This window comes from Eucyclogobius newberryi, unplaced genomic scaffold, assembly GCF_026437365.1.
Source record: "Eucyclogobius newberryi isolate DKJ021-1_F unplaced genomic scaffold, fEucNew1.0.hap1 SCAF_12, whole genome shotgun sequence".
Lineage (NCBI taxonomy): Eukaryota > Metazoa > Chordata > Actinopteri > Gobiiformes > Gobiidae > Eucyclogobius > Eucyclogobius newberryi.
In genome coordinates this window covers 4,506,912-4,516,555 of record NW_027315746.1, presented here as the reverse complement: position 1 = coordinate 4,516,555, position 9,644 = coordinate 4,506,912, and positions in this window count along the sequence as shown.

Below are 9,644 nucleotides of genomic sequence, written 5' to 3'. Positions count from 1 at the left end.
GTGATCATAGATAAATTACATGGAAAACACATATTCAAAAACTATTGCAATTTTATACAAATTGCAGTATATTTTGAACAAAAATGCTTTATATTTACTTTACTGTTCTCTCATTACTCCATATTTAACATATGGTATTGAGATCTGGGGAAACACAAACAAAACTAGAACTAAACCAATTTTCATTCTACAAAAAAGGCCATTAGACTGATCAATCCTGCATCTTATAACTCGCCGAGTCCCTTTGTTCATTCAATCTAAGCTTTTAAAATGTTATGATTTGGTAAGACCTGTTTACTGCTATATTTATGTATTTAGTTCAATATAATCAAGTCCCTACATCATTGAGGATAAAGTTTACCCAGAGGGAAAGTAAATATAGTTTAAGGGGAACGTGTATATTTGACAGAGCTTATGTGAGAACCACGCCGAGGGTCATTGTTTGTCAAGTAAAGCAGTTCAATTATGGAACAATTGTTGCGATGAATTAAAAAATGCCACTTCTTTATTTCTGTTGAAAAGGATCTTTAAGAAAACAATCATTGATAAATATTTAGCAGAATGAAACTGCAGCTTTGTTCTAAAACCTTGAATGTTTGTGGAGGAAACTGTGAGCAGACTGTCCAGTTTTATGTGGTGTTGTTTGTGTTGATGAACTGTGGCTTGTGAACTATAAAATGTCCACCAATGTTGAGCGTTTGAGAGAAGGGTCGGCACAATAAGCCTTGGCTTCTGCTACACCTGGTCCAAAAACATGAATGTATCTCGAATTTAGTTTTGTGCTTGAATGTTGAGCACCTTTTGTTTTGTTTTTGACCAAACCACAATAAATAAAATAAAATAAATGCAGTTAAGATGAATATATTTGAAGTTTTGCTCAACATTATAACGTTTTATCCCAGAATCGCAATTTGTCGGTTGAAAGTCAGGTTTTCTGGTGTCAAAAGCCTGGTAAAGACCTAAAAACAGGATCAAGTCTTGGGAGTCAGCGTTGCATCATCAGGTCCATCTAACACAGTCTGGTATTGGAACTAATGTGAGGGTTTTTCATGAAGCCAGTTTGTGCCTCGTTTATGTCCGAAAGGCCAGATTTAAGACGTTTGGCATAAACTGAGGCCAGTATTTTACACTCTGTATTGAAGCGTGTGATTGGACGCCAGTTTTCAATCATCAGCGGATCCTTTTGGGGTTCAGGGATCAGGCAGATCACGCCTTGTTTCACTGAAGCTGACATTTCTCCCAAGGTGACACATTGATTAAGCGCTTTAAACAATGGCTTTTCAATCATGTCCCAGAATGGAGCATTAAAACCCCCTGGAGACCCATCACACCGGGCAATTGGCCTTTTTTTAGGGCTTTTTTCCACTTCCTGTCATTCCACGATCGTTATCGTGAAACATCTGGTTGAGAATCTGACTGATTTGACTTTTTTGACAAAAGGATTCAACATATTTCAGAATATCTAGAGACTTAGATAATAACACTTTGTCAGTTACTTTTAGGTCATTCACACCATTTCTTTTTTGGTTCCTTTTTTCTGTAGAAGAAGCTTGAGTTTTCCCCATATTCTCTCCATTTACACGTCGATGTCACAAAAGCACCTTCAGCCGTCTCGTCTTTTAAGCCTTTCATTTCTACTTCCTCCTCTTCACCGCAACTTTTACACTGGGAATATTCTGGAATAATCTTCAACCATTTGACAAAACACATCATGGTTCAATAGATTCACATTCAACTTCCAGAAGCCTCTAATATCTGGTTCTCTTCTGCACCAGCCTGAGGTCAGCTGACGGTCAGAGAATGGGGCATAATTATGACACACTTTGATCGATTGGAATTATGCCCAGAATATTCCTTGATATCAGATTTAGAAAGTGCCAAATGTCCGTCACATTTAGTCGCTCGTTCGTTCTGTGCTTTTAAATGTGGAGGTCAAAACTCTTCTGGGAGGTATTTGATCCACTAAATCATTTGGTGCATGTTTGAAATCACCTTGTTGAGCATACTTGCAGATGGAGCAAAGCCATGTGTTACCTGCGTGATCAGTGAATGTGTTGTTGTGTTGTAATGAGCATGCGCAATAAATGGTCAGTAGTGTTGTTTTTTCCCTCAGACCAAAGAGACGACGGTTGTCTGTATTTTTTCCCCCGAACCACATTGGTGACTACAAAACGATAGACTGCTGCAGAATGTCTAACGTAACAGGTTATGGGCCCAGTCAAGTAGGCCAAAAGTGGTTCAGACTTTTATTCGACGGCGAAGAGAAAAGTTACGAGCTGTGGGAAACGAGGTTCCTCGCGCATATGGAGTTACGCGGCCTCAGAGGAGTTATCTCGGAAGACCCGGAGATAGATGAGGAGGACGAAGATGCTTGGGCGGAAGATGAGACGAAGAACGGCGAGGCATATGCAGAGCTAGTGCAATGTCTTGACAACAAGAGCTTGTCATTGGTAATGAGAGACGCGAAAAGAGACGGAAGAAAAGCGCTGAATATTCTCCACGAACACTACGCTGGAAAGGACAAACCTCGTATTGTGAACTTTCCTCGCTTCATAAGGCCAGCAATGAAACGGTAACTGACTATATTATTCGAGCAGAGACTATATTCACGTCATTGAGAAGAGCAGAAGAGCACACTAGTGATGGGCTTCAGATAGCGATGGTAGTTAAAGGGCTACCTGATTCATACAAGCCATTCGTCGTGCACATCACCCAGACAAATGACACTGTGACGTTCAGCGAGTTTAAAACGAAACTGCAAAGTTATGAGAGTACTGAAAAATATGGGAAGAGTGACGTGAATGCTGATGAAGACAACGTGATGAAGACTAGTTGGGCAACAAGGTCACGAGGAAGAGGAAGAGGAAAGAAAATGGTCCTGGCTGATGCTGAATGTTACACGTGCGGTAAAAAGCGACACATGGCCAGGACATGTCCGGACGGATACCAGTTGAGAAAAGAGGAACAAAAATGGGACACAACACAGCGCGGAAGGGGACAATATCGAGGACGAGGCGGTTATTATGTGAAGAAAGTTGATGGAGAGACGGAGGCAGAGCCTACATCTTTTTGTTTCTTCAAGATGAGTGACTGCCCTACACAAAGAGGAAACAAGAAAGGTCTCATGGTCGACTGCGGCGCCACAACACACATGATCAACAACGCCACAAAGTTCAAAACAGTTGACAAGAGCTTCAGACCTGAGGACCACATGATCGAGCTTGCCGACGGATCCAAGGTGAGCGGGATGGCGAAAATGAGGGGAGATGCTGAAATCTACTTGTTGGACAGCGAGGGACGAAGAGTGAAAACGATTCTCAAACAGGCACTCTACATCCCATCGTTTCCACAGGACATCTTTTCAGTTAAAGCAGCGACGGCCAACGGAGCTGAGGTCCACTTTAAGGACGGTAATGACTGGCTGGTCCACAAGGACGGTACCAAATTCAAAATGGACGTGTATGGTAGGCTGTATTACCTTAGCGCAGTAGAAGATGAAAATGTTGATGAAGTATATGGGTGTCATGACATTCAAACGTGGCATAGGATACTTGGTCATTGCAATTTTGATGATGTTGCCAAATTAGAAAAGGTGGTTGAAGGAATGTCTATAAAAGGGAAACATGACAAATCCAACCAAAAATGTGAAATATGCACACAGGGCAAACTCACACAAAGCAGAAACCGACAGGCAGACTCTAAAGCCACAGCTGTGTTAGAGCTTGTACACACAGACCTATGCGGTCCTATAGAACCAGCAGATAAAGATGGGTACAGATATGCAATAGCATTTACTGATGATTGCAGTGGGATGATATTTCCATACTTTATTAAAACAAAAAGTGACACGACAAAAGCTACAGAAAAATTCATAGCGAATGTAGCCCCATATGGAAAGGTAAAGTGCATAAGGTCAGATAACGGCACAGAGTTTACCGGACAAGAGTTTCAATGTCTACTTAGGAGTAATGGGAAAAGGCACGAGAAGAGTGCACCCTACTCACCTCATCAGAATGGGACTGCCGAAAGAGGGTGGAGAACCTTATTTGAGATGTCACGATGCATGGTATTGGAGAGTAACCTCCCAAAGCAATTATGGACATATGCTGTACAAACAGCAGCCCAAATCCGCAACAGGTGCTACAGTAAGCGGCTAGAGCAGACACCTTACCGTATTTTTACAGGAAAAACACCTAACCTATCTAACATGCAGATATTTGGCTCTGAATGCTATGTTTACAAGCAGGATAAGAAAAAGCTAGACTCTAGATGCAGCAAGGGGATCCTTGTAGGCTATGACAAATATACTCCAGCATATAATGTGTATTATCCTGAGACAGGAAAAGTCCTAAAACATAGGCTGGTAAAATGTATCACCAAAGGTGGCACAGATAGCCAGACCCAGACAGATTGTGACATGGGGGAAGACATTGAGAGTTATGTAAATACACCTCAGAAGAGAGTCAACCAGGGTCAGAGACAGCCTGAAGAGAGTAAAGAGTCCAGTATTGAAGAGGCTGCTGAGACAGGTCCGACACAGACAGATAGTACTCAGAAAGAAGAGGTAGAAAGGAGATACCCTACAAGACAGAGAAAGGCTCCAGAATACTTAAAGGAGTACCAGTGTAAAGTTGAGTGTAACAATGACGAAAGTGAGAATGTAGATTATTTCTACAGAGTAGCTTATGATGTTCCTAAAACACTTAGAGAGGCAATGGACTCTAAAAAGTCAAAAATGTGGGCTGATGCGATGAACTCTTTGACAGAGAATGAAATTTTCACTCTGACCCCACTGCCAAGAGGCAAGCAAGCAGTGGGAGGTCGCTGGGTATATGCAGTGAAAGAGAGCCCAGATGGATCTGAGACTTGTAAAGCCAGATATGTTGCAAAGGGCTATGGTCAAGTGGAAGGAATTGACTATAAAGAGACTTTTTCACCAACAGCCAACATGACCTCTGTACGAGCATTAATGCAGGTGGCTGTACAGGAGGATCTTATTTTACACCAAATGGATGTGAAGACTGCTTACCTCCATGCTCCAATGGACTGTGAGATATATATGGAACAGCCGGAAGGTTTTGAAATCAAATCAAAGACAGGGGAACACTTAGTGTGTAAACTCAACAAGTCATTGTATGGTTTAAAACAGTCCGGACGTAGCTGGAATATGTTACTACATGATCACCTTACAGAGAACGGTTTTGTACAAAATTATGCTGATCATTGTGTCTACAGCAGAAAATCTGAGAATGAGAAAGTGATTTTGTTAGTATGGGTGGATGATTTAATCATAGCAGCGAGTAACAACACCTTACTCAGTGATGTGAAGGAAATGTTGAAGAGAAGATTTAAGATGAAGGATATGGGTCCACTTAAATACTTCCTGGGTATAGATTTCAGACAGAGTGATGGAGAAATCAAAATGACCCAAAAGAGACACATAGAGAAGATATTAGCGAAATTTGGAACGTCCGAATGCAAACCGAGATCCACCCCATGTGAGCAAAAGTTAAACTTTGATTCAACAGGATACAGAGAGATAGTAGGTAGCTTGATATACATTATGACATGTACAAGACCTGACCTGAGCTGGGCTGTTAGTAAACTATCTCAATACCTAGCAGAACCAAAGCAACAGCATTGGGCTACAGCGAAACACATACTGAGGTACTTAAAGGGTACTATGGATCAAGAACTACACTACCAGAAATGTGAGGAAAGCCCATTACAGCTGGAGGGATACAGTGATGCTGATTGGGCAGCCGATATGGATGACAGGAGGAGCTCGACTGGATACTGTTTCAGCTTAACTGAGAATGGTCCAGTTATATCATGGAAGAGCAGAAAACAGCAAACGGTGGCATTATCCACATGCGAAGCTGAGTATATGGCGCTAGCAGCCACTACTCAAGAAAGTATGTATCTTGTACAACTACTTGGAGGAATAGATAGTTGTAACCAGCATACACCAGTCAAGATATTTGAGGACAACCAGGGGGCGATGGCTTTATCAAAGAACCCAGTTTGCAGACAGAGAAGCAAACATATAGACATAAAGTACCATTTTGTACGGTCTGCACACGCAGAAGGTAAAATATGTATAGAATATTGCCCTACTGCAAACATGGTAGCTGATGTCCTTACCAAGCCTTTGACAAAAGCTAAGTTTGAGAGTTTTAAGGGATATTTGTTTGGGAAGTAATGTTGAACATTGCTAATATACCAAATGTTTTTTTTTTTAATGTTGTTTTGAAGTGTTTAGAACTTTGCCAGTATGCCAAATGTTTTATTTTGGGGTTATATATTTTTGTTTACTATATGAGAACTATACACATGTCTTTGAGTGGGAGTGTTGAGCATACTTGCAGATGGAGCAAAGCCATGTGTTACCTGCGTGATCAGTGAATGTGTTGTTGTGTTGTAATGAGCATGCGCAATAAATGGTCAGTAGTGTTGTTTTTTCCCTCAGACCAAAGAGACGACGGTTGTCTGTATTTTTTCCCCCGAACCACATTGGTGACTACAAAACGATAGACTGCTGCAGAATGTCTAACGTAACACACCTGCTACGATTAGACACGCCCCCTGGGATTCCTTTCTCAATTCTGATCATTTATTCACACGTTATAGATGTTGCAAATAATGAAAGTACATTTCTCCTCCTCAATATTGAGAATGATCCATCTCTTTGGGATGAATATGATTTTGAACAGTTCCTTGTGTTCAGTGCGATAGCGGCGGTTGAGGCGTGCTCCGCCCTATTGAACCTCAGCAAATGAACAATCAGTAACTTCATCTTTTCAAAGATCTAAAGTCCGTCATTTATTCACCAAAACAGTTCAAATGACCAAATGTTTAATAAAGAAACACACATAAAAGAGCTGATTTCCACACGAGCCGTCTCATGGTTTTTATTTGGGGTCTTATCGCTCTTCTGTCCAACTCTGTGTCAAACGTCCCCCAGTAAGTGGAGACACTGCTGGTCTCTGGATCCACAGACTCACACGTGTCCACAATCATCTTCTTCAGGCTTTTTGTGAGCTCAGAACCTCCTTTTGCACCTTTCGAATTCTTTAAGAAGAGACTCTGACCTTTGCTCCACCATCTCATTTATGTTCAGAGAGATTAAGTCTTTAAGTCTTGTGATGGCAAAAGAGATATAAAAGAGGTATAAAAGAGGTATAAAAGAGGTATAAAAGAGGTATAAAAGAGATATAAAAGAGATATAAAAGAGGTATAAAAGAGATATAAAAGAGGTATAAAAGAGGTATAAAAGAGATATAAAAGAGATATAAAAGAGGTATAAAAGAGATATAAAAGAGGTATAAAAGAGATATAAAAGAGGTATAAAAGAGATATAAAAGAGATATAAAAGAGATATAAAAGAGGTATAAAAGAGGCGGTGGATTAAAGTCACTCACGTTGTGTCACTTCTCAGTCCGAGGAGGTTTTTCTGCTCCTTAAAACTCCATAAACGTCTCTAAAATGTGAAATCAAAGCTGAGCAGAATCTGTGTCACACCCATAGACCATGAAAACGAGTGGACTGTTGGACTGTGAGGTCAGAGGCCACGCCCCCAAATACTCACACAGGTATATAAATACACACGTGGTACATTCTGTCAGTCAAAGTCTGAAACAGTAACTCTTCTGCTCATGTCCCAACACTGCCACCTTCTGGAAATGTCGTGTCAGGTTCATTCATAAATCTAACGCCCAAACTTGACTTTTCCGTTTCGAGACGAGCTCTTTGCTTTTTTACAACAATCTGAACAAACGTTACATTATAAACCTTCTGGTCATTCTGGAAAAATGTCATATTCACAAATCCAAACTCAGAAATATAGAAAAGAACTAAAAAGAAATGGACCTGGAGCGACTAAAGTCCAGTGTGCTCTCTCTGCTACTATATTCACAGTTTAATATTGATAAAGTTGTGTGGTCTTGACTTCCTCTTGAGACGTGAGTGGGACATTTTCATCTGCAGGTCCTTCTTGATGAAAAACTCCTCTTCAAACACAAGTTCAAGCGCACAACTCTCCCACGTGGAATAACAGATATGTACTTGTGAACAGGAGATGGACCTTTCTCCACCAGAGCTTTTCTAACGCTGTTCGTGGAGAAAGAAGAACATTGTGTGTGAATTCTGTGCCAAATATCAGATCTGCTGTAGCCAAAGAAGATCTAAACAGAGTGTCCAGTCTCTCCCAGGATCTCTGACCAACACGGTTAAACAGGATCTAATACAGTCTAAGGTGACCCCTGTAATGAGGGCTCTTTGTGTGGACGCTGCTGAGTTATCGGCCACTTTATTAGGTACACCTGTCCAACTGCTCGTTAACGCAAATGTCTCATCAGCCAATCACACGGCAGCAGCTCAATGCATTTAGGCTGTAGACTTGGTCAAGAGGATCTGCTGCAGTTCAAAGCAGCATCAGGACGGGGAAGAAAGGTGATTGAAGTGACTTTGAAGGTGGCGTGGTTGTTGGTGCCAGACGGGCTGGTCTGAGTATTTCACAAACTGTTGATCTACTGGGATTTTCACACATCTCTAGGGTTCACAGAGAATGGTCCGAAAAAGAGACAATATCCAGTGATTATTATGAAACCCTCTTTTATTATAAATCACATCATCAGCAAAATGTCAACCATCATCAGTCAATTCATCCTGAAAATCAAAGAAATATTAAATACTGTTACCACCCACCTGTCCGCCGGCGAACATTTTCTATATCTCAAATATTCTCTTACATCATCACTTTTATTTCCGTGGTCAATACCAGCAAGCCATACATCATTTTAAAGCTTATTTCCTCAACAAAACGAATATGTCATTGATTTACATTGAATAATATGCCCCAAGAAGCAATTGCCAATAGTTTGTGAGAAAGTCTCAACTTCTACAAACGCATGTCCTGTTTGCTGTTTATGACGGACGAAACGGCTTTAATTCTGTACATCCTTGTACTCAGTCTGTCCGTAAGGAACCATTGAAAAACAATATCCACTTGTATTTTTCCTGAAGTTATCTGATTTCGAGATATTGTCAAGTAAACAAACTTTTCTTCGTTTCTCACCGGACGAGAATGCGCTTGTCCGCCGCATTTCTCCGTCCATAACAAATGACCTGTTTGACTTATACGATAGTGTTTGACATCGATCTCTTCCTTAGACTGTTTCCTACAGAATGAATTGCTACAGCCTCCGGAGGAAAAAAATTCGGCGCTTCCGAAGCGCGCGTCCATCTTTGTTTTTAGCCCTTAGCTTCTGCTAGCAGGCACGCAGGAGACTTTGAGTGACATATTATTCTAGCCAGTCAGGAGAACTTTTTCCTGAGAGGCGGGACAAAGGGTTTATTTACACAGAATTCTCCCTGTTCACGTGCGTAAGGCTCCGGGAAGGCTGTAAAGAGCCAGATTTCTCGGCAGGATTTTGCGCATAACGTTTTCTGATTTTATTAGCCTTTTGGACGTGCATTTTGTGAGATGTATGTATTATTATACCAATACAAAAATAAAATAAAAATATTATAATTTTTTTTTTTTTTTTTAACCTCTATATGGGAAATTCATGGGTAAACTCATATTTACACATTTTCACATATTTTTTTTTTAGCGGTTATAATTGCTATTAGTGGCCTACAAA